The 25,809-nt window shown below is 45.0% G+C and overlaps 1 protein-coding gene across 11 annotated transcripts in view; it reads left to right on the top strand.

The window, feature by feature from the left end:
* Positions 1-25,809, top strand: part of TDRD15 (tudor domain containing 15) — a 248,681-nt gene that overhangs the window by 113,484 nt on the left and 109,388 nt on the right. For 8 of the 11 annotated variants that reach the window (XM_077843991.1, XM_077843986.1, XM_077843982.1 and 5 more), the window contains exons 5-6: positions 16,941-16,992; positions 23,838-23,945. The exons of 1 other annotated variant lie outside the window; for it this stretch is intronic. The gene's annotated coding sequence lies outside the window, so the exon portion shown is untranslated. The remainder of the gene's footprint in view (positions 1-16,940; positions 16,993-23,837; positions 23,946-25,809) is intronic. 2 more of the 11 variants (XM_077843989.1, XM_077843985.1) reach the window with 1 other exon arrangement.

The raw sequence follows: 25,809 nt of genomic DNA, 5'->3' as shown, positions 1-25,809 counted from the left end.
GACAATAGTTTAAACTATGATCTCTGGAATCAGACTATTGAGTTTGTATTGTAACCTGTACCATGTACCAGTTCTCTAAACCTTGGGTAATTTACTTAATCTATTTGTGCTTTAGCTTCCCTAGCCATAAAATATGAATATAATATTACTCATATCCTAAGAATATTAGGATGATTAAATTGATGTAGATAGAAAACTGTTATATGGAAGTACTCAGTAAATATTATAGTTATAAACATGAGTATCTTTATTAGATGGTTTTAAGGGCAGGGACTAGGGGGCCTAGGAAATAGGTAAAGACAAGTCAGTAGAAGGAACTCTGGTATGAGCAAGGATAGACCTCAGGAAGAAGGCCAGGGCTAAGGAGGGAAAGGATTGGTAAAAGGTGTGGAATGGGTTACAGCTAGTAGATTTTAGGAGTACTTAAGTTTTATTTTTCAGTATCATAATTTCTTATGACATCCTCAAGTGTTAGAAAGTTGGTTGAGTACTACAGTCTGTGTCAGTCATAGTTTGCCATTGGGACTAGAAGCAACCATGTGTTTACATTTCCAAAGAGTTGGTATGGTAGGGAAATGAAATATGGACACTGATGATTTTATTTGAATATTGAAGGAAGGAATAACTCTAGAATTGGAATGCTCAAGGACATTTCAATAATACACACATATGTCATTGCTTTTCATCTGATCTCTTATACACCAACAGTGCTCATTGCTTACTGTCTGCCATGTTAGCCTGTCCTTTTATATCTCATGGCTTTTGTGTATATGACAGCATTGCCTTTGGGTATTTTTGGGGGGATATTTTTTACTTTGGTTAGAATATAGACAGGAATAATAAAGCAAAGAGGGAGAGTTGTTAGAATCAGGTACTTGGGATACTGTCTTGTGGTTCTGGTTACACTAAAGTTGGTAAAGAGAGGTGGTTCTAAAAAGTGGCCAAATGACCTTGAGCACATAGTGATGAGCGCCTGGAGCAAAGCAGGTAAAACTTTGATCGCTTCCCTTAATTGCCCACCCCATCCTGAACATGTGGATTTCAGGCTTAGCCTTAGGACTGGAAAAGGCCAATTTGAGATTGGTCAGACTTGAGCACCTCGCAAACAGCTATCACAAGCCAAGTCACTGGTGCCCGGCAGAGAAATTAGCATTTATCACATTTCAGTAAAAATGATGTGGCCCAGTTAAATTAGATTTCCTTTCATTTACAATAGACTTAAAATCCTATTTAGCTATAATCCAGCTATCGTAAAATTGGTTACAAGGATCCTAATTTTCTGAGATATTGAAGCCTCCCATTCTATCAGAGCATCTTGATTTTATCCATTTTCATCCATCGTTAAATTTCTTATGGCTGAGAATGCCAGAGGCGACCTACCTTTCCAATCCGCTGCCGCATTCAGCAGTAACTGGATTGAGATCAGAAACATTTATTTTATTCAATGCCTTATCTGCTCTTTTCCACTATTTTAAACACTACTGAGGGTCAGACTGAAAATCCTTCTCTGATTCTAACTGTAATCAAGCAGGAAATAGTTTTATTTTATTTTAAACTAATATCAAGCCTTAGAAGACAGTATCATTTCATACAATGGGATTAGATGGCCCATTCTGCCATTGCTGAAGATTTATAGTTTGCATATTTTACTACAAAACCCATGCTTGCATGGTGTTTCACACTTAACATTCTTTGAGTCTTCTCTCTACTTACATCGATGTGTCTCTTATTTGGGAACCAGTTTGGGCTTTGTCACCTTTAGGGACTTACAGTTGCAGGTGATCTCTCCCCTTCATGTGAATTCATGCCGTTCTGAAGGTCTGTTCTACCTATACAGTCTGTTCTGTCATAGTGTGATGTCCTGTGTCAGTCTTGACTCCCCACCCAAATGGAGCACTTTGTGAAGACTGTGGCTGAAATGGTTTCATTTGCTTCATTTAGTTGGAAGAGAACACCTGCTGATGTTTTGATTCCAACAAGAGAAAGCCTTGTGTGTGCAAGAGTCTGTATTTTCTGGGTTCCTAACATTAGGGTCCTTAAAGCGTTGATTAGATAATCCTTTGAGGAGCTTCTTACTCCTGCTTGCCCTCCAGTTTTCTCTAGGGCTTAATGCTTTCCATGTGAGTGGACTCAACAGCTCAACGTGTGAGGTACTTTGTGATCTGATAGGTAGGGATGGGGTGGAGTGGGAGAGCTGTGTTTCATTGTCCACGCTGAGCTCATTGGTTTCCCAGGCACTGCAGCTTCTGCTCCCATAGAGCAGGGATTCACTCTGCTGTGAATTGATATCATTCTTTCTCCCTGCCCTGCCTTCATGGTGGATACTTATGGCTTTCCTTTGAGCCATTTGCAGAAAGATGAGAAAGATAGGATCTGAACATTGCAGGAAAGTTGGGTTGCTTTGATTTAGAGCAGGAGACAGGACAGGAGACAGCATTTGTGATCCTGCTCTCATGCTCAGTATTCTCAGATGAACTGGAGAGTTGGTGTACAGCAAAGCATGATGCCACCACCAGCTGCACATCTAAGACAAAGGCTGACTGAGCACGTTCTTTGAGTCCTACTCTGCTAGAGATAGGGCTTGGAGTGCACAGACTTGTCCAGCATGGTGCCTGCATTTGAGTTGCTGAATCCTCAACCTGGGCGGTCTAAACCTGAGCCTAGTACCATGCTACATGTCTTCTGAGTCCGAAAACTCAAAGCAAGGATATCGCTGAGGCATGTCGTGGGGATAGAAACAGACACAGAAGGATAAGAGAAAACAAAACTTTGTTATTCAAAAACCTAATAAACTTTCCATAAGCCAGATGTACAAAACTGGAAATGTTTTCTGGGAGGCAGAAGAAGCAAGGGGCAATAACAATATGGTGTGATGTGAGCTGTGCTATGGAGAGCGTAGGAGGTGTGTGAGCCCCAGGCAGAGGTACTGGACCAGTCAAGGTTTCTTGCAGCTGAAGAAGCAGAGAGCTTGGAAAATACTGACAAAATGCTTCTGTTTTTCAAACTTAATAAGAAAGATCATCAGAGTACCAATAGAAAGAAGTGTTCATTGTTCTAGAAACTTTGGATCAAGTGTTCTTATCTCCTTTATTTTTTTTTCCAAGTAGCCTTTTATGATGACATGAAGACAGAATCTTCTGGGGCTCAATCTGGCCTAAGTCACACTTTATCTCAAAAAATACACTAGAGGAGTTAGATGGGAGCCTATGTTGCCCCCAGTTTCTTCCTCAATTACCTGGGGGCTGGGAAGCTATGATTGTAGCCCTTTGCCCACGAGACCTCCTGCCCCATGCAGGGCCCATCATAATTCCCTTCGTTCTTCTCACATGTGCTTATCCTACTAGCTAGCACATAGGATATGGAATGAGCCATGTGGAGGGAATAATCCTCTAGAGATAGCTCTGACCTAGTTGGGATCTGGCTCACCTTCTTGTTCTCCTTGCCTACTCAGGAGCTCATGGGTCTTTGTCAGGAATACTTGTCATCTCACCTTCCATCAGGAAACAGCCCCCTTGTCCAATATTAGTCTAAAATGTGGTGTTGGCAGGATTAACATCAGAGAGCAGAGTGAGTGGCCTCAAGACAGCTTTATTGCTCAGGTTACCCTTGGAGGTTATATATTAGAGGAACACTGGGATTCTAAATACAATTGATGTGGGACTTCTTTCTGAGTAAGCCAATAGGATTTGAAAAAAGATCCTCAGAGAGGGTTAGGGCTCTATCTGGCTTAGCCATTCAAACCCCTCTATCTTCTAAGCCCCTATTCTCATAGTTGGCTTCCTAAGCTCTGAGATGCTGGGGCAGTATAACTGAGGCAACACCCACCACAGTAGTCATATGGGCACTGCTACTAATCAATCAGCAGACGGTGAGCAGCTCTCTTCCTCCCAGCCTGCCATAGAATATCTTGCTGGAAGTGTTCTGTGGGGGAGTCATACTGAAGAACCAAGGATAAGGGCGCCCACGATCAGATACAAGGGAGAATTTTTCCCCTTCTTGTCCAGATTTCTCTCTCCTGACTTCTTGCCACTCAGCTTTGCTGTAGCTCAGAGATGCTGTTCTGAAGTTAAGCCATTAGAAATAAAGTAAAATTCAAAGTCATAGGCCAAGAACTCCTGTGTCTCTTCTTTCAAGGACACTGAAAGTTCAGTTCTATAAGTTCTTCCCTAATTTTCATTGCAGCCCTCTTACAGTGGTAAACTTTCCATGGTGGTAACTTAAAAATGGTTGAACTGAAACCCTAGATTTAGAATTAACCACCTGGATGTTGTTTAACATCAGAGCTGGGATCTAGCCCCATGACCTCTGTCTCATTTATCTTTATACTTCTGCCACCTGTCAGGCCTTGTGTTATGTAGTCTTGAGAAAATTATCTTACCTATTTGAACCTAATTTGTAAAGTGGGTGATCACTGCCAATCTCACAGGGTCTTCAAAAGAGTATATCAAAATAGAATATTTTACATGGTGTCTGACATATAGTAAGCCCCTTTGAAAATGGCGGTTATTAATATAAGTTTTTGATCATGAAGACTGGGTGACCATAACTGCCCTTGAGGTCCAGGATACCACAGCTTCTAAGGATAGTGGCAGGAGTGGATTGGGAAGATCTGACCCCTTGATATCTCACCCTATTAGTCTACTCTCTCTGGTTGCAGACTTGCTACAGAGATAATTTACCTTACCTGGGATTCTGGTTTATATTCTACTGGGGCCTGGAGCAAAGCCAGGGAGGCACAGTGAAGGATGTCTCCCTTTGTCTACGGCTGCTTTCTGGTTACAATGGGCCTTTGTTGTGTGAGGCCACAATGGAAGGGAAATGTAACTGATTGGCTAATTGATTCTGTCTCATGTTTTAGGTCTCAGAGGCCCTGCTCTGTCAGGGTCATCTGAGGTTTTGGGAAATTGTCTCAAGCAGTAGATTAGTTATTACTGATTGGTAGGTGGATTATTGATCTTAACTCTTTTCTCCTTCTTTGTAATAGGATACCTCATGAGCTTTGCCATGTGGCTTTGGTGTACCTCTCATTAGAGCAGGGGTATATGCCACACTATTGTTGAGCATGAATTTATTCAATGGGATATTAGTATTCATGATGTGAACATAGGCTTTGAACGTGGTTGGGTTATTTGGCTTGACCTCTTGTATTTCTGTTCTCTGCCCTTGAATAACATGCTCTGGATAGTTCCTGGTCCACAGAGAATGATGAGACGCATGGAACAACTCTATGCTTAGTTCAGATCCAAGCCTAGCAGAGCCCAGTTGAAATCCACTGAATCTCAGCCTACTGACATACCAATAAGGGAGAAAAAAGAATGTTGTTGTTATAAGCCAGTAAGGTTTGGGGATTGTGATGCAGTGTTGTTGTGAAGCAATAGTTGACTAATGCACTGACACATGCATAGTAAGGAAAGGACCAACAGGAATCTGATGGCTATCAACTGGGTGATATAAGCCCTTTGGGAGAGGGACTCAGATTTTTCTGAACTATTTTTTCCCCTAGAAGAGACTCTAGAGAGCACAGGTTGGGCATGGTTTGTCCCCTTCCTGCTCCTAATACCCAGACTGATGCCCTGCTCAGAGTAGAAAGGTGATAAATATGTGTTAGATCTTACTGGAATGTTTGAAACATAGGCTAGCATGGACTTATTTTTGAAAACTTTCTGTAAGAGCACCCAAGATGCGAATCAGAGAAGAGGACATGAGAAGCACAGACCTAACCCATCTAGGGCAAGTCCAGCTCCAAGAGAAATTTTAGGAATGCCCGGAGCCTTTGAAGAATGCTGGGAGCTTTTGTTCTCTGAGGGTTGCTGGAGAATACGCTTGGAAATGTATTGTTTTCTGTATCAGCTGTTATAGCAGAATATCATAAAGAGCATAGTTTAAACAACAGGAATTTATTTCTTCTGGAGGCTGGAGAGTCTGATATCAGGGTGTCAGCATGGTTAGGTATTGGTGGGAGCTCTCAGTTTGCAGATGGCTGTCTTCTTGGTGTCCTCTTGTGGCTAAGAATGAGAAGAGAGAGAAAGAGCTCTCTCCTGTCTCTTCTTCTAAGTGCACTAATCCCATCATGGGGGTTCTAACCCCATGACCTAATTATTTCCCAGGGACCCCACCTGCAGATACTATCACATTAGAGATTAGGGTTTTAACATTTGAATTCTAGGGGGACACAAACATTCAGTCTACAGCATTTTCTGTTTTAGAATCAACTCTTAATTATGTGGTTAAATGCCGCTCTCCCTCCTTTTTCTGTGTTGCCTTCTCATTCCTCCCTTTCCCCTGCCCACACCCCAAAATCAGGCACCATGATGATGTCTCATCTCACCAAAGCCTGGCTGTCAGATGATCCTCACTAACCTGATCCCATAGAGACATGAGAAATAATTTTTCTCAGACATATTTGTATTTCTAATGGGGATTCTCAGAATTGCAAAAGACTTCTCTAGGCAAAGAAATGAATTACCAATGATAGAATATCAAAAACTGTTAGTTCTGTCAGTCTTTTTGAGAGGAGACTTCTGTGTACTCCTCTTTACCCTCCATCCTAATTTCTCTCTATAGTTTCCTTAAATCCTCCTACATTAGGGTGAGACCTGCTCATCTGCTTCTCTACTCCTTTTTCTCTGTTTTTCGAATGAAACAGAGGTGGGCAATGTATTATACAAGCTGGTTCTATTTAAAATTACTGGGTGAGGGAAGCTCAGGGCATACATGTTTTTTTAAAGCACCAGGTAGGGCTGACACCTGCTGTTGGAAGGTCAGAAAATGCCCTGGGACTTCTCCAGGAGGTGAGACCCTGGAGACTGCTTCCTGCCACTTCATTAAGCCAGTCCCAATGCTTAGACAGGCATCACCCCATTCAAGTCTTCTGGTTAGCCCCTCGGAGAGATGGACTTTTTAGGCCATTGTTTTCAGGTTAAAGCTGACTGGAATTAATGGAGGATCAGCATTTAAAAACAATTGTGTTACTTCCTGACTATACAGGAAAGCAGCAGAATAGTGGAAATGTAAGGTGATAGGACCCTAAGATTCAGAGTCTGAGGTCTGGGAGCTCAGTGTTCCCACCTGGGAATTGTAGGAAGTAAAAGCTTGTCTCACATGGTTGTTGTGAGGATCAATGGAATGTGATTCAGTGGTATGTGAAAGCCTTCTGAGGGGCAGAATTTGTATAAATATTAGTTGTTAATAGAGTAATTATAGAGATTAATACCATGCATCAAGGCTAGTGAAGTCTACTTCACCTTCCTCCTGCTAGATGTCAGGAGGCAAAGCAGTGGTCAAGCAGGAATGCCCTGGTACCAGACTGCCTGCCTTCTAATCCCAGCTTTACCTCCTACCTTCTCTCTGTGGTTTCTGTCAGATTTAACAGAGTTGATAGCTAAAATGAATGCCTGAGTTTTAATTCAAAAAAGTACTTAAATAGTACATGGCAAACAGTAATCTTTCAAGAGATGCCAGCTATTTTTTTTTAACTTCTTATTTTGAAATAACAATAGATTTGCAAGAAGTTGTGAAGGTAAATGTATTGGGAGATCTTGTGTGCTCTTCACCTAGCCTCCCCCATAGTTGACACCTTGTGTAACTATGGTGCAGTATCCATACCAGGAAATTTGCATTGGTAAAATCTATAGAACTCTAAGATTTCACCAGTTTTCCATGTCCCAGAGTGTGTGTATGTGTGTGTGTGTGTGTGTGTGTGTGTGTGTATGTGAGAGTTCACACACAGCTCCATGTAATCACCACCACAATCACGATGTAGAACTGTACAGTCACCATAAGCATCCCTCTTGCTACTCTTTTACAGCCACACCAGACAACTATTTATAATTTGTGAAGTAGTCAAGAAACAGAATTTTTGGTAGAAATATACTTTTATAGCAAGAAATGCCCGACACTGAACTTGTGAGATTATAAGCTTCTTGTCCTTAGAAGCATTCAAATAGCAACTGAATCCTCTTTACCAGGGACTCTTTAAAGTGGTAATACAAGAAAGGAAGAGAGCACAGAGGTAAATTGAACTCTGAGATCCCAATTCTAAGCTTTTAGGATTATACAGGAAGGTACCCTAAAGGAGATAAGGTTTCACATGGGCCCTGAGGAACAGGAGGGCAATAGAGAGAAGGAGAACATACCAGGTGAGCCAAAGGAGAGCCAGCTCCTCTCTGTTCCCTGACCCTGGATGATGAAGGTATGCCTCTGGAGCAGATAGATTGGATTTCTCTGAAAAAAGCTCTGTGGGTCATAGGGAGCCCAAGCATTAGACTTCTTTATCTTTATCTTTATCTTTTTTCTGGACTGAGGAGTTAATAGGGAGGTTGTGTAATAGTCAAAGTATCCACCAAGTGGCCAACTCTTAAAGAGAAGGGTGCTGAGTAAAGACAGTTTTCTTATTCTGGGCTACTTTGCCACAGGCCATGTCTCCTGATCATTCTGCATGGAATGGTTCCATAATTGTTTCTTCTTTATAACCCAGTCCAGTTTTTGGAAATGAAATATGAGCCGGCCCAATGGATCTGCTACTCCTCTGTAACATTGTCTTTCCTTGGAATGTATTCATTCATTCTTCTTCTTCTTCTTCTTTTTTTTTTCCCAGAGAATCTCAGCAGGTAATTTGAAAGACTAACAAACTTTGGCATAGATCACTTTAAGAGCCGAAGAGCTGGCTGGAATATTAATGAAGCTATCTAGTGATAGAGTTGCTTCCTCATGCAGGAACATATCAAAGAGGTTAGGTCCATGAGTGTTGCTCTGCCGAGCCCCATCTCTATTATCTAGCTCTTAATTACTTCATTAAAATTCAGCAGAGAAGCTGCCCAAATCCGGTAGCATGCCCACAGCTTGCTGGGTGATTTCCCTGCCTCTGGCCATACGAGATTTTTAGTTCTTTAGGTCTCCAGAGATGGGAGGCCAGATCTTAGGCAGACAGATCTGCTGCTGGCTGCATTAGCTCACAGCACTGGTGCTGCTGCCTGCCTTCTGCACAGCTGGATATCTGCCCCCTTTCCCACAGGTGCCGTGGCCTCTGCTTACCCTGTCCTTGGGGACGGAGCTACTCTACAAAAGTGTTCTCCAGATCACAGAAGTCTCCTCTGTTAGAGTCACATACTTTCTGGAACTCTTTGGAAGAGATAGATTGCACCCTGCCCTTCCTCCTTTTAAAACAGCATTTGGGATACCATTTCAGCTTGGCTGGCTCATTGGGAAAGTAGTGGACACCGTGGGCTTTGAATAACACTTTGGCTCTATCCCTAGTTTCCTATCTCCCCTGAGCCTCAGTCATTCATCTGGTTTGGTCCCTCCTTAGATCTAAATTCTCCTGGTCTTTAGGAGGATCCATTTTTCCCCCAGGGTTGTAATATAGCGACACCTTCTGTCATGAAACTGTACCAGTCAGCGTCTATCCTAAACTGTCCCTATTGGCTCTCACTTCTAATGCTGTTCCCTTTAGTGTTATCACTCATTATCGTCCTCCTTTCACTAGCCCTACAACCAGAAAAACTGCCCAAGGTATCTTTATTTTTAATTTTTATTACATAGGGAATAAAATAACAAGAAGGTCATTAAAGTCCAATGGGTCCATGGGCATCTTACTGGCTGTTTACAGATCCAGATGCCTTTCTAGTGTCTCTGGGTTTCTACATGTGCTCCAGGTGGAGTGAATTTTTTAGAATCACACTTGGTCAGCAAAAGACAATGCATATAAACATGTCTGTTACTTAGTGGGTGCAACACGTGTTTGTCAGTAAAAGCGGTAGATGTTTCGTCTGCCCTCTCTTGTGCTGCTTCTGCCTTCCTGTATTTATTTCACCTCCCCCGCCCCTCCCGAATCACCCTGTTAGAGGTCCTTTAGGGAAGAACAAGGGCAGCCCATGATCTCCTGGGTTGTGGCCACTGGAGTCTCCAAGAGGTCCATCATGGAGATCTTATGTGACGGAAGACTTGGCCAAGGGCTCAATAGCAGGTGTGCTCAGGCAGAGAGTATAAGGCTGATCCCCCTAAGACAGGGGGTCAGGGAGGAGCATAGGATTTTGAAGAAGGAAGATTAAGAAGAGTTTATGCTAAAGTTGGAATGAGTCATGCAAGTGAGCCAGACTGAGATTTCTGACATACAGTTTAAAAAAAAAAAAAAAAAAAAAAAGGCAAGTGAGCACCTTCTTCTGAGTATTCCTAAGGTAATGGGAGCCTTTGACAGGTCCTTCTTTCCTCTAGTCTTCCCAGGCAGAGGAGAATCTGGAAACTTACCTAGCCCAGCCTTGGCTTTTGGGGGCATTTCTAAACTCAAGAGATGTAGGTGATATTTGAGGGCTCGTTATTTGGCAATTCATTGGCTTCAGAGCCAAATATTGCTCCTGGCTTCAGGGAAATGTTAGAGGAAGAATTTCTGGCACTGGATAGCATAGCGTTACTCAGAGAACTTCTTTGTGTATCTTTTTCTTTCGTGGTTAAACTTTGGGGAATCTCTTCATAATAATTCTCTTGAAAATATCATCCCTTAAAGTGCTCACAATTCCCATAGTTTTATTTGAACTCCTCAAATTTCTCTTTAAAAAGTAATTTTGCTTTGTTTGTCTGTCAGGCTCAGAGTCATTTGTACCTTTGGTATTGGGGCACCTATGCCATTTGGTAAAGGATGGACTCTCTCTAGTGTCTGATTGGTTGTAAGGCCATGCTGGCATTGAATTGCTGCCTGCGATCCCTATTGTCTCAGCTATAATGGTGCTGCAGTAAAAGACCTGGACTTGGGATGAACTTGGGCAAACATGGTGCCTATGCAAGACTTGGTGTCCTGGGGGTTAAATGTCTACTCAGTGGAAATGCTGTATACTTTGTCTGCTTAGGAGACTTGCTACAAGTATCAGATAAACTACAGTCTGCTTAAGAGTCTTGAAAATTGTAAAGTTTGAGGGATGATGTAATAGTAAATTTTATGTGGCAATTTTAGCTACGAGGATGCCTAGATTAAATATTACCCTTAGGTGTGTCTTTGAGGATGTTTTTGGCTGAGATTAGCATTTCAGTTTGTGGACTCATAAAGTAGATTGTTCCCCACTGTGTGGAGAGGCATCAGCCAGTCCACTGAGGGCTTAAATAGAACAAAAGCAGAGGAAGGGATGATTCATCCCCTTGCTGTCTTATTGCATGGATGGAACATCACTTTTTTCCTGACCTCAGACTGGGATTTGCACCATTGGCTTCTCTGGTCCTCAGGCCTTCAAATTCTGACTGATTGACATCACCGGCTTTCCTGGGTCTCCTGCTTGCCGACAGCAGCCTGTGGGACTTCTCAGCTTCAACATCATGTGAGGCAGTTCCTCATAATCAGTCAATCACTCTTTCTCTCTCCACACACACCCTTAGTTCTGTTTCTCTGGATAACCCTGACTCCTGCAGGCAAGTATATGATATTTGACCCTTTCTACGGGTCCTTGGAAGTTACTCTGCAGCATTGGAAGAAGCTCAGAGGCTCAAAACTCTAAGTAGAAAGCATTTTTGGGTTTATTTGGTTTATTCCTGGTGCTAATATACTCAACTTAGTGCAATATATTTTAGCTCCTTATGGATTACCTACTATGTGCCAAGCCCTGTGCTAAGCAAAGATGTGGTAATGTGACAAAGAGGTAAGTCACATAGAATTTTGGTCCCCAAGGCTCACATTCTGGCTCTGATGCAGCATAGCACATTTTACCCAACCTTCCTGTTGGGCAAAGCCACATATACTTTAGCCAGATCCTTGTGAAGGCAGTGCCTATGGCAAGAATTAAAGTATTAACACTTTAATACTTTTGGGAGGTGTATGCCTGAGGTGATGAGAGTGAAGGCAGAAAAAGGGGAAATGAGGCAAGGAAAAATGCAAAACAGCACCATGCTGTGTGTTACTGCGCTGGCTGGGGAGAGGGGCATGACAGAAATTATAAGGACACACAAGGTCTTCAATAGGAATGTTTACTTGGCATCCTGGACTTCCTAAGGGACAAGAGAGAGTATTTATCTGTCCAGTTTCCTACCATTTCTGATTCTCTTTGGTCAAGGTTACAGAGACAGTTGGTCCAATTACACTTCGAAGTTGTATTGTCTAGCCTGTCAAGGATGTTCAGAAAGCCAGTTCCCATGCCACACGATGATGTACTTCATACAAGCCCAAAAGTGGGGGGACAGCTTGGCACAGGTGGAGTCCAACTAAAAGAACGAGAGAGACATTGCAGGTTCTGTGAGAAGGCATGCAGCCTTAAACACTGACTTCTCAAGGTGAGGAAAACTTACAGTCGGATAGAGCAAGGGGGTAGTACGGGTCACCTTCCAAATTCCTTCCTTCAGCCCTATCTCCTGGAAATGATTGCATCTTGCTGACAGACTCCTAAGCTCAGAATCCTCATCCAGGGTCTTTACAGTAACAGATAGGCTTCTGTTGCCCCATCTCATCCTCCCCTGGGGACCCAATCTAGCCTTATCCTCTTCACAATCCCTTATGAGAGGCCCAGATCCTTATTAAGAAACACTATGGATTTTTAGAGTAAAAAATCCATAGAGAGACTTCAGAAACAGTCTGGGGAGATTATGAAGAAATGTGGGCCAGTTTTCCAAGGAGATTTTATAGAATATTCAATAGCTCTCATGTCATAAAAGGCCTATGGAGGTTTCCAAAGCTGAGGCTGGCCCTGAATTATGATTCCCTGATGCAGAGCCCAGCGAAAGGTCACAGCATAACAGATTAGGGCTTGATTCTGCGGCGCTTGTAAAAATAGAGCCACCTCACTAAAATGCGGTGGGGATATTAATTTCCAGGGCTGAAGCTCAATTTAGCAGAAAGACGGAGTAGAAAATAGAGCTGTCTTTTCAATCCCAATGGTCATAATAGAACCCCACCCTGCACCTCTCTGGAAGCTGTCTCCCAGCCAGCTCCCAGACATTCTAAAACGTGCCTCTTTCAACGATAGCTGGAGCTGGGTAGCTGGAAGGACAGCAATTACTTTTCACAGATGAGGAACCTGAGGCATTTGGAGGTTAATCTACTTTCTCCAAGGTGCAGAACAAGTCAGAGGATGAGCCAGTTTGCATTTAATAAAATCCTCCTCTAACTGGCTCATCCTGGAGCAGATGACCACAGGGACATTTAACTTTTATGTAAGAAGGAAGGGTATTAACATGTACCCTACTGTGTACTAGGCCCTGTGTGAAGGGCTTGCCATCCTCTAACATAATATTATAGTGAATTTGATAGATCAATATCTCTTCATCTATTAGGAAACTGAGGCTCAGGAAGGTAAGGACATTTGTCTAAGTAAATTATATAGCTCTTAAGAGGCTTGGTGCTGAGAAGAACTTGCACCAGATGGCCCAGCTGGTGTAGAGTCGCTCTCCTCTTGACCCTATGGCATCTGTTCTGTCTTTTCAGCAAGACTGGAACCTCCACTAGATTAGGAACTGTGTGCTCCTCCCTGTCAGTACCCAGTTCAGGACAGGGGTCTCTCTAAAGTTGCTGAGAGTAGGCGGAAACCCACAAGGAGATGGAAACCCATGAGGAGACGGAAACCCATGAGATGTATGAGATGTCCTTTGGGAGAATCTGGCTTATTCTTTGAAGTAGGTGTGAAACTTTAACTTTCTCTCCTTATGATTCATCTCCTTAAGTGAAATGTCAGTCTGGGCAGATGGGAAGAACTTGAGGGTGAATATGTCCAGTTAAATGAGAATGGGAGCTTGAAGTTGGAGCCACTTGAAAGTCAAACAAGAGCCCTTAGTTGATGGGGCCCAGAATGACAAGTGGAGAGGTTGACTTCACCATTTTTAAGGTGGATTCCAAGTAGGCATTTACTCAACATCTCCTGGGCCCTATGACAGTTTCTTCCTCAGACTCTCACCATTGATCAACAATGGCTACTAGCCTCGGTTGGAACCCAGCACAATGGCCAACTCGCATGCCCAGGGGTAGTGGGGGGATGTCAGTTGTGTGACATTCCAACTTCAGCAGTTGTTGCCCAATGGGTATTCTATGTAGGGCCTGGTACCAGTGCTCTTCCTGGAGGTAGAGGGGAACAGAGGTAGAGGCTGACCCTGGGGCTATGGGCCATATGTGGGTTTTGGGTTCAGCCCCACCTGTGACTGAATTTAGGGAGACACTAATAACAAAATGGACGTGAAAGTACCACACAAATAGTGTGTGCTCTTACTCTCTGCGTCCTCTGATACCTTGATTCGTTGACCACCCTCCTGCTCCCTCTCAGGGGCCATCAGCAGGATGAAGTCATTCTACTGTTGCCAGGCAGTGATGACTATGGTGAACTAATGAGGACATTTTCTGAGGCAGTGATAGCTATAGGACCATGACCCTGGCCTGGGCTTACAAACAGGAACTCGATTCAGCTGTGGTCTGTGATACTTATTGCTACAGTATATATCACACTCACAAAGGATCTCATTAGCGCCTGGGGAAATCTTCCTCCCTGGCCCTTTTCTTTTCTAACAGTGAGCAGTTTTAATTGCATTCAATCACCTTTTACTATGACCTCAATGTTATTTCACCATTTTCTTATCTTACAGCTTCTCTCTGAGAGTATATTCGTGCTTGTAGCCTGCACTTAGTGGGTGTGAAATGGTTATACACAGAGCTGTCAGCGGGGGAGTAGATTGACATTTAATAACATTATCTAGGAAGTGTCATGGCCTCCATTTTTGTGTACAATGGAGAATCTATTTTCAGCTTATACCCCATCTGAAGCTATTTTTCTAGGCAAAAAAAAAAAAAAAAAAAAAAAAAAAAAAAAACAGAATTTACCCACCTATTTCCTATTACCACAGTGTGACCAGAACACAGAAGTACCTACTACCATGGTGTGACCAGAACACAGAAGACCTAGAATAAAAGATTTGGATCAGAGTAGTGTGTGTTACACCTTCAGTACCTGGGAGGTCTTAAAATGCAGATGTGTGAGCCTCATACTTTGGAAATTCTGATTTAGTAGATCTGAAGCAGGGACCAGGCACCTGCGTTTTTTGCAGTCTATCCAGGGCATTTCCATTCCTGGACCGCACTTTTAGAACCACTGGATTAGAAAAATGAGTTAAAGGCAGAGAGCTGCAGGATTCCTTCCTACCCCCACCCACACCCTGAAACCTTTCCCCACCAATAGTTAATTAGCACCTGGTGGATATAAACCTCTTCAATGAGTCAGTTGATAAAGTCTTAAAGTTCAGGTGTCCATATGCCCTGTTCCTTCTAGGGTCATGATTGTTGTAGATCAATTAATATCTGTTAATTGTTTTTAGTGCCTCCTTTCCCCCTTGAAAAGTGTCTGGGTTTGGACGATAAATTATATAGTCACCCTATTTTAAAGTGAACTTAGAGCAAGCTTTGTAAAGCAAGGAGATGTCGCTTTCTGCAAACATAAGCTCCAGAGATGAGTTAATCACTTCCCCGACCAGTGCTGTTGGAATCTGAGGGTGGGAGGAATGAGTATATATATTTGCTGAGTGGTCCTCTCTAGTGTCCCCAGCTAGGGATCACCCCAAGAAGGTTAGAAAGCTCCTGATCTCTGAGGCTTCTGAGGCATAAGTGACAAAAAAAAAAAAAAAAAAAAAAAAGCCATGGGCATATTTCTAGAAGCATAACAATCTTCTTAAAATTATGGCTTACTCTCAATAAATTCAAATCTGTTTACCATCTACCTTCCTACATACGATGGCAACAGAAAACCTTCATTTGTTCTAATCTCAACAACCTTCTCTCTTGTTCAACATTCAGATTTTATTTTCACAAATACAGAACTGCATTCTACATTTGAGGATGTTATTTAAGGCCAAGAAACTCCAATAAAAAAGCATTTATCAGCAGTTAAGTTTGTTTGAGGATTACCCACTGCAAATAAAGCCAAGCTCCCCTTTTAAACTGAAGCATGCTATTTCAGGAATGTGACCCCTTTCATGAATAAATGACATGGTGACATTTACAGATAAAGCAAGATTTAACTGCTATGAAAGGAGGTGACAAATGTCAGGATGTCAATAATGATCCGTGAACATAATGGTTTCTTGCCTGAGTGCTGAACAGATACATAATGTAACTGCTGCCTGCCAGTGTTCTGCAGGAAACGAGCCCTGCAGTCTGGGAAGAGCCTAGAAGGCTCCCAGAACCAGGGGACCGTGAGTCTTGAGTGATGGGTACATGAGGTGGGGTCTGAGTGCAATCTGGCTAATAACCAAAGCTATTAATTCCTGCATGATGTTCTTATACCTACACTCCAGGAAAGATGAAGTTTTTCTATCATCAATGGCTAAATGTTGTCAGAGGTGGATTTGGATGTTGTGAAAATAGCTTCCTGATTATGCCTTCATCTTCCTGAAGAGCCAAGGGTTTAGAGAAAGTGCCAGGAAAAACTGTGCACCGTCAACGGCATGATGGGGCCAGGGCCTGGGCTGTGCCTTACGAAGGTGGTGCAGGCATAGAAGCTACACGAAGGGCGCCGCCCTCGCCGCCATGGGGCCAGCCAGCTGTCTCAGCAGCACATGGCCAGTCACGGAACACACTAGCCAAGTGAGGTGGCTCAGCTGGACCAGCTCACACCACAGCGACCCTTTCCTCCCCTTTCCTCTGGGCCGTTTCTCCTACCTTGGATTCAGGGCACTGTTCCCTCCTGGTTCTGCTCCTACTGCTTTGAAGGTGTTTCTTATTTTCTTTGACTGGCCTTGAACTCTTCCCTTAAAATAAGATGCTCTTGGGCAGTGGTAAGTGTTCTACAACCAACTCTTAGAAAACAAGCTCCTGTTAGTTTGCAGTTTCCTGTGGCACAAGTACTCTTGGTGTTTCTACACTCACTGCTCACATGGTGAGTGCTCTCCTCCCCAGGATGGCATTGTCATTTTCATGCAAAGAACTCCCAAGTGTGTCCTGCTCCCTCCTCAGCTAATCCAGAAGATAACTTCCTCTGCTTTCCCCTTTGCAGGTGTCCTTCTTGATCCCCTTCTTCATCTCTCCCTGATCACCTCCCAGGCAAGGTGAGTCCTGACCTGACCGCTCCTCCTCTGTGATGCTTTCTGGTCTGGCTCCCGGTCTCCAGATCCACAGTGGCACCCAGTCCCCAGGCCTAGGCATTGTTCTCTTTTCTTATAATATGTTGAAGCTCAACAAGTGTCCAGTCACTACCTCATTTAACAATGAACAGAGGCCCTGAGCTACTAATTGACCCCCCAGGAGCCCTGTGGTGTGTTGCATCTAAGTTGTGACTAGAACCTAGGTTTCTTAATTCCTAGGACCAGTGGGAATTTCATATGTAGCATCCTATTTTCCATGACTCCTAAAGGCCAAGATCAAGCTGAAACCTCTGTCCCCTCAGCACCGCCCCCACTTGCCCCACAGTGGCCCTCTGTTGAGATCCTTGGACAGGGCCACATCAGTGGTTGGGGTTGCAGAAGCTGTTGACACTTGTTATTCTGGAGCCTCTAGTACCAAATGGTGGCACATTTTGCTTAGCCTTCCTTTGGTGCCTTGGTACAGATGTGATTTTCTTGACAAATACCATGGTCCTGTCCCCTGTGGCTGCCAGAAAAGCTGTGAACTTTAAGAACAAAAGCAGGTCAAGAAGTGGGGTTGTCATACCTGGCACTGACAGGCCACCAGCTTCCATCAGCAGTGTTGAGCAAGGCTTTGGTTTTTCTGCCTCTGCTGGGGAAGATTTCTTTTCTTTTCTATTCTTCTTTTCTTTTCTTTTCTTTTCTTTTCTTTTCTTTTCTTTTCTTTTCTTTTCTTTTCTTTTCTTTTCTTTTTTCTTTTCTTTTCTTTTTTTCTTTTTTCTTTTCTTTTCTATTTTCTTTTCTCTTTTCTTTTCTTTTCTTCTTTTCTTTTTTCTTTTCTTTTTCCATATAAGGAGGCCTTTCTAAAACAAGGGATGATATTCCTGTATCTTTCTTCCTGTATTTTGTGAGTCTGGATTATGCACCTTGCCTTGTGTGTGTGAGTCGCCCCAGGCTCCATTATACCGTAAGGTGAAGCCAGAGGCCTTCCTAGGCCCAGAATTAGTGAGGTTGGATCTGAGTGACATGATTCAGTACAGCGAAGGAAGAAGATTTGTTGGCTGGAAGAGTCAAGGATGATTTTCTGGGTGAGGGAGGCTACAGGCAGAGCTTTGAAGAGTCACAATTCTCTTGTGTGTGGCAGTGGAGTCACGCAGGACCTCTGCGGTGCGGAGGAGGCTCAGAGGAGGGAAAGAGTGGCTCTCTTCCTCAGGTCTATCTCCCATCTTTGTGAGTCTGCCAGGGAATACACAGTCCAAGGAAGCAGGTCCTCTGGGGGAGAGGACACAGAAGTGTAAATGACTTTAGAAATTTTCCTAAAAGGAAGAACAAATGGGGGGCCCCCTTCAGAGAATATTCCTGGCCCAGTAGGGGCCACAGAGTCAGGGTGGGCCGAGCTCGCAGGCCAGGGCAACCATCTCCGTGCTCACTCTCCCATGTGCAGTCTGTGACCTCTGGCCACAGTGCGGCCAAGGACTTGGCCATTCCAGGAGGTCAGTGAGGCCTGTGTGGGCAGCACGGCTGGGGGCTGGGGGCCCTGCACCTCCTTAGCAGGTTCTAAGGCATTGCCTCAGAGCCCGACTGACATTTTTCTTTCTCAACACTAACTCCCCTCCATCGTGCTTTGCTCCTACAAGCTGACAAGATTTCATCCCAAGGCAGGAGACTCTCAACACTGTCATAAAGTACATGTGGAGAAGAGCTAAGACGTAAATGCATTTCACTGGAAGTCAATTTTGTCTGGAAGTTTCCCGGTGGTTGGAAGTTTCTTTGAAAACTTGGTGAATCTTAAGATGTCTGGTAGGAAGGGTTTGCTGCTGCCTTCCTGCTGCCCAGCCCTGTCTGCTCTGACACTCCTCCTCCTCTGTGCTCTCCACAGAGCAGGGCGGAGGAAGGACGATGGATATTGCAGGGTAACGGTTGGCAGAGAACACTCACTGAGGCCGGAGCCCTACAGTGCTTAGTGGGGTGTGCCCAGGCCACCTGTGTTGGAGGCCCTTGAAGATTTTTTTTTCTTTCTCTACAGGTGGCAGATCCCAGACAATTCCCTCCCTAAGAAGTACACATAAGCACAGGATTCTTTAGTCTAGGAGGAGCCACAGAGTCTGTGTTTGAAGGAGCTGTGTTCTGTGGGCTGAGCAACTTTGTAGAGGCAGAAGCAAGGCCAGAGCCTAACGGGAGAGGAAGAGGGTGACAAAAGAGAACCTAAAACTGCTCTGTTGACATAGGGGCTGTGCCTTTGCTATGTCATGGCAGAAACTCGGCCAGTGTGATTCTGAGACGGTCTGTTGTGTTTGGGCTGGTGGACTTGGGCAAAACGGGACATGGGACTCCCAACTTGGGGAGCAAGGAGACAGTCCCAGTGAGCTGCCATCCGGGAGTGTCCCCAGCTGCCTGGGAGAGTGTGTGAGTACATGTGTGGGAGGGTCTGTGTTGCCTCCAGTGACCTCTGCCCTCCGTGTGGGAATCACGTTGTTGGTGGGCACTAGATGCTGAGGGTCCTGATACTCAACTTTGAGGCTTTCCTTTTTAGCACCATATTCCCCTGGCTCATCCTCACACGGTGCTGGAGTTCTGCACTTCTACAGCTGAGTGTCAATCTCCGTGAGGGGAATGACAGCAAAGAGGGTGCCCACATGTGGGAGGAGACAAAGCAGGAGGGGGGGGGCCTCAAAGACCAGAGGTCAGCAGGAAGGCTCTCAGCAGATCTCAAACTAGTGGTGAGGAGCAGTTCCCCCAGAGTCCTTGCTTCTCACCTTCCCTGGGGTTCATGACCAGTTCTCAGAGAGGACACCTGCTAGGAGACGCCGCTTTTTTGCAGTCTCAGAGGAGCAATTGAGTTATTATTTTTATTTAGATGGAAAAGGCATTGGTGACCCTGAAAGATAGGAAAAATAGGAATATTTGGCATTTAACTATGTAATTCTTCATGTAAACTTTATGCATTTAGAAACTTGTTGAAAACTGCTTTGGGTTCAGGCTCTGTCAAGGATATTGAAGAGAAGAAGACCCAGTGTCTCTCAGAATTCTTTCTCTGGCTAGTGCTGCCATTATTATTATTATTATTATTATTATTATTATTATTAATCATCCTCCTCCTTACCACCACCACCACCACCACCACCACCACCACTAGTACAGCAGAGTTTTATTGGATTTAGGAAACGTACCACCTCTAGGGGGAAAGCTGGATCTGCCTACACCTGGCAAGGGCTGCTGGGTGGCGCTCTAGTCTTGTACTCTGGTCCCTGGAGGTGAGATGGGCTGTGGCATCCTGCTGGGAGAGGGCAGAGTGCTCAGGGGCAGGGGGGAAATCACACTGACTCTTATTCTGTGGAAGCAGTTTTATTCTGAGAACTCCACAGGGTTGAGAGCAGTGCGCATGTGGGCTAGAGTTGGCATTTGGAAGACAGTCTCAGGTTTCTGCCCTTGAAAACTTGAACATCTCTTTTCATGTTCTTCCTTGATCTTGTAGTCAGGGTGTCTGGCCCACTGGACTCCAGGCTTCTGGAATTCAGACACTGTCTCCAGAGAACAGAGCATGGGTCGGAGCATCTGGCAGGTCCTATCCTGCCTTGGCTGGATTAAACAAAGGGCAGGACACCTGCTTCAGAGAGCTTTCCTGTCTCTACCAGGCAGCTGGAAATTAGCAGCCACTGGTGTTGATGGTTCCTTGAGAGGGATTTTTGAGTCGGCACTCTTGGCCTTGCCTCTCTTAGGCAGCCCAGCCTGTCATAGCAAAATACCATTGACTGTGTGACTTAAACAACACAAATTTATTTCTCCCAGTTCTAGAGGCTGGAGGTCCGAAATTAAGGTGACTGTCAGCTTAGCTCCTGGTGACAGCCCTCTTCCTGGTTGTGGACTGCAGTCTTCTTACAGTGTCCTCATGTGGTGGAAAGAGAGAGTGTCAGGTCTCTTGTGTCTCTTTTTATAAAGGCGCTGAGCTCATCCTGTGGTCTCTACCCTCTACCCTCATGATCTGACCTAATATCCTCCTAAAGGCCCCATTTCAAATTATGATCACACTGGGGGGTCAAGGCCTTAATGTATGGGTTTTGGAGGGACGCAAACATGTAGTCCAGAACACTCTGTGTCCTCTTACCTTTGCCTTTGAGCCTCCTTAATTCCCTCACCCAAAGACAAATAGGAACCATACTCTCCTTCCCCTAATCCTCTGTTCCTGAAGGGTTCTAGCTCCAGTCAGGAGAATGGCCTTACTACTTCAGGAGCTGTGTTCTCAGCCAGATTTGCTCAGGAGAGGGAAATGATATTTTCTGGGAATGACGTTCTCAGCTTCAGCCTATGCCTCTAGAACTCTTACTGTTTGGTCAGTTTGGTCCAAATTCAGACTGAGCTGGTGTCCTTTCGACTCAGCTCCCTGGGGTCAGTGCCCGTGACCACTGCTGCTGGCATAGTAGGCAGCACAGGCTTCCTTGATAAAACCGTGGCCCTGGGAATGCTTCAGGAAATGAGGCTTTTCACTCTCAGTGCTTTATCCTATTGAAACTTCAGGGTTGTAATGATGCACACATATGGGGGAAGTTAAGATGAAAACTAAAGCCTTATTTTAACAGATCTATGAAAATAAATATGGCAATGTGCCAGTGTTTCTGGGAGAAATGTGCATGTATGTGTGCATGTGTGTGCCTATATCTATGCGTAAGCTTGTGTGGGTCTGTATGGTCCACATTAGAACAGTGTAGTTAGGAGATCAGTATTCTAACGTAAAATATAGAAGAAAATACTGTGCATCTACAGTTACACTGAAAATCATCTCCTAGCTATTGTAATGAGAGAATAATTTAACCAGGACAATAAATCATAAAACCCAGTTTCCCGTTGACCAGTCCCTTGACTTGTCACCAGGTCTGCTTCCTGCCAGTCCTGTCTCCCCATCCCAGGCACCGATGTTTCTATGTGTGGAGCCACAGACACTAGTGAGTTGAGCAGGGCCTGCTCCGGGGCTTTGGCTTCACTGGGCTCATTGTGACTTTTAAACTTCTAGGATGAACGAACGGCATGATGCCAATTTTCGGGTGTGGCATTTGGGTGAATGAGCCAAAAGCAGCTGGGGGGTTATAAACATGTATATATTATGGAGCAGTGCGTAGTAGTCAGGCCTCAAAGGCTGGTGTTTCTCATATCCCACAGTTTTATGGCCCCATACCTTTAAATATTCATTTCCATTGCTCTACATGAGGACATAAAGTCAGACTGTGCTCCCACAAGCCGTGGTGGGTGCTGTTCCCTGTAGTCCTAACAGCCAGGTCCTTGGGAGGAGAGAGTCGCCTCCTCCCCCAACACAACCCAGGAGAGAGTGACCGCTCCAGGCCAGAAGAGCTGGCCTGACGGTCAGTGTTCACAGGGTCCTCTGCCCAAGGGTCACCCCAAGACATTCTCTTTTCTCTTTTGCCCCCCCCCCCCCCAGTGTCAGACCTGGTTTCTGCATTATATGTATATATGTCTGTGGGTAACCCACCAGGAGGATTTGTATACCTGTACCCTGGGGCCTGCGTCACAGCTCCTGAAACCTATCAGCTGGTCCATATCCATTTGCTCCATATCCAAGGAGTCTCCCACGAAAGCTGCTTCTTGACCGTGGCTTTCACAAATGAATACACTGGCTGTGAGCAAAATATGCTGTGGGAAGAGCGAGGAATGAAGCCACACAATCAGGTGAATTGGCAGAGTTACCCATTCACAGTTTTGCCACCGGATAGTCCCCTGGGCGGGGCTCACTTGCTGGAGGTGAGGCCTGTGATTCGGGGGTGTGCTACCAAGTGATACCTCTGGCCCCTGGGTCAGGCGTCGTGATTGAGCTGCCATAGCTGCTAGAGAGCCTCCTTTGGTGTGTGGTCCTCAGCCTGCAGAGCATCTGTTGGCTGATGAGAATTACTGGGCTATTGAAACTTTTTGCAGCTTATAAAAATGACCTAAGTTGAGTGCACAGTTCCTTTTCCCTGTGGAGTACCCCGAACTTCTTCAGTTTCTTAAGAGTTGGGCTCAAAGAATCGCTGATCAAGCTGTATCATTTCAGGTGTGTACACAATCACCATTACCGGGTAGGGCATCTGTTCTAGAGTGATCAGGAAATCTGCTTTGGGGGCAGGACCCACAACGACCCACAGCAAACAGTTAACATTTTATGTCTCTGTGTTACAATGTCCTTAGTTCACCTGAGCTCGTGTCAATGAAAGGTGGTCATCAAATGAGGAAGGAGGCTCAGATTTGGGGCCACAGCGTGTTGAAATGTAGTATTATGAGGTAATGTTAAACATGATGTGAGAGCACCTCTCCATCTCAGCATTTCCAAGAGCAAGATGAGGTAACTGAGCAAACTGTCCTCACCCTGGCATGACATGACTGCAGGTTTAATTGTAACAAAATGATGTCGAGGGAGTGGCAGGAATGTGGTCGGCAGGCCCCACAGCTGGGCATTACCCATGAAACGTGGAGTCACACGATAGCCCTCAAAGCCAGACTTGGCTCCTCCTTTTCACTTTGTATCTCTACCTAAAATTTATAGGGTTACTTCTCCTCCCACATCCTTTTGTGCCATCTTCCATTATTAGAGCTGATGCCAGCTGCATGGCCATAATTCCCACATTGCAGGGGAGAAATCACTTGGCCATTCAGCAGTGACCTTGGTTCTCGTACCACCTCTGTAAGATGGCCAGACAAATGTTGCCCTCCATTTATACACAGCTGGAAACTAAGACTCAGAGAGGTCACGTGACTTATTCAGAACTATCCAGCTGATTGGAGACAGGGCTGGCACCAGAACTCTGCACTTCTGAGTTCTAATCCACTGCCATCTATACTTCCAGCTCACTGCCATCCGAACCCAAGAACTGTCTGTAAAGGAACAACAAGTTTTCCCCAATGATGCTTGACCTTCACAATTCATTTCAATCTTCATCTTTGAAATGTCTGAAGTAAGTGGTGGTTTTATTCCTGAATACCCTCCTTTCTAGCCTCCATTTCTGGGTGCTGCTCTGATGACGTTCTAGTGGGTGACCCTTCTGTTCCCAGCCCTCCATATGTCCTTAGAGAAGAGCCTTGAAATAGCCAGGCCTGGGCAGTGAGAGCAAATGGGTTATCCCAGCTGGCTTCTCCTTGGGGAACGTTGGTGAACGCAGCCGTGCAAGCCTTGGCACACCGCAGGGACTTGATAAACATCAGTTCAATGAAAACTTTAGAATTGAAACAGTGATGCAAGTTGAGGAATGGTCCAGATGGTGAGCTGAAGGCATTTGCCTTTGGGGTCCTCTGTCACTCTGGAAGCTCCCCCAGTGTTCCTGACATCGAAAGGATTTGTGCTTTTCATTTTCCAAACATGTTCTCAGAAGAGGCCAGAGATTCATCGATTCTTACAAATGACTGGTGTTGGTTTTGAGATAGACTTGGGGGTTAAAAGAAGTAAAGCCCAAATAAAGACAGGAAGCTTTGGTGACAGGATTCTTGACATTGGCCAGCACATGTAGCCAAGAGTGGGACCAGGAAAAATAATTTTGGGGTTCCCTTCCTCCTGAATAAAGTTCTTCTGGCATGGCTGGGATCTGGCAGTTAGGAAAGGTTTTAGATGCTGCAGCATTGCACGGGTGAGCTGTGCTTTCTGCCCAGTGCTGGGCATATCACAATCCCTTTCCTTCCTGAGCCAACTGAATTAATTGGGAAAGGGAGAGAGCCCCAGTGACTTGTGCTCTGACGAGCCCTTGGTCTCTTTGAGCTCAGTGACAGGCAGCCAGACTTCAAAGGCCCTCGGTGCCCTCCTCCTTTTACCCTGCCTGTCAAGAGAGGCTGCAGAGGAGCGAGTGCTAGGGCGGGGGAGTCGGTCTCCCTGACATTTGTCCTTCCCTAGCTGCCGACAGCCAACTCCGGACCAGCTCTGTAGCCTGCTGCCACGGCCCTCCAGCCTCTCACACCAGGGAGACAGCTCGGCCTCTAAATTTAGCAGGAGGAGAGGAAGGGGAGGTCAGCATGTGCAGGGTGAGGGCTGAAGGTGGAAGCAGAACGAAAGCGACAGTGGACCAGTGGGGGCAGTGAGAGAGACAAGAGGGACTGAGGGCAAGCGCTTCTCGCCTGAGTCGCTGTTAGGGATGGAGAGAGAGGAGAGTCTTTTAAAGAGTCTGTAAAAATGTAGCATGTGAATTTTCACTATTAGTAGCACGAGGCATCGCTGATGTGAGGAGGCCGAGTTCCAGCCCTCTTGCAGGGCAGCACTAACTAGCCCCGTGAAGCGGCTGCACTGACTGCGACACAATGGGACCAGTGACGTTTCCATCTAGTAGAAGGCAAGGCAGTGGAGGGGGTGCTAATTAAGCCCTTGTTGTGAGGCAGGACTGGAATTTTCACATTTCACTACTTATTTAATCTCCCAACAGGTGGACGAGAGAGAGCTTTCAGGATAATTTCCTTTTCTGAGTTACGGATTAAAGCTGTGGCTCAACTTGCAGATTTTAGGTGAATAGTCTAGAATTCTATTAGCTCTTGATTGATCATGAACCCTTGCTCTTTGCACTGTTGTCATAAATGAACATGAATGCACTGAAACCTCTCCCCCCAGAATGTTAGTCTCTAGCTCTGACCTCTTCCTTTAAAAAGGTCCCATTTCTTATTTTCTCTTTAGTGGGTGTGATGTGTTCTTTTGATTCTCTCATGATTTTCTTTACACTGTTGCTTAACTTAGCAGACCATGTGGGTCTTAAGGAGGCTTGGGTGAGTTTCAGGAAGCTTTCCGTCAGATCGGGGCTGAAATTCTGAATCAGAGTACCTCTGTGGCTAGCTGGGGCTCCGAAA

Source organism: Canis aureus, chromosome 12 (assembly GCF_053574225.1).
Source record: "Canis aureus isolate CA01 chromosome 12, VMU_Caureus_v.1.0, whole genome shotgun sequence".
In the NCBI taxonomy this organism is placed as follows: domain Eukaryota; kingdom Metazoa; phylum Chordata; class Mammalia; order Carnivora; family Canidae; genus Canis; species Canis aureus.
The sequence above is the reverse complement of the archived record's forward strand: the minus strand, read 5'-3'. Positions and strand labels throughout refer to the sequence as shown.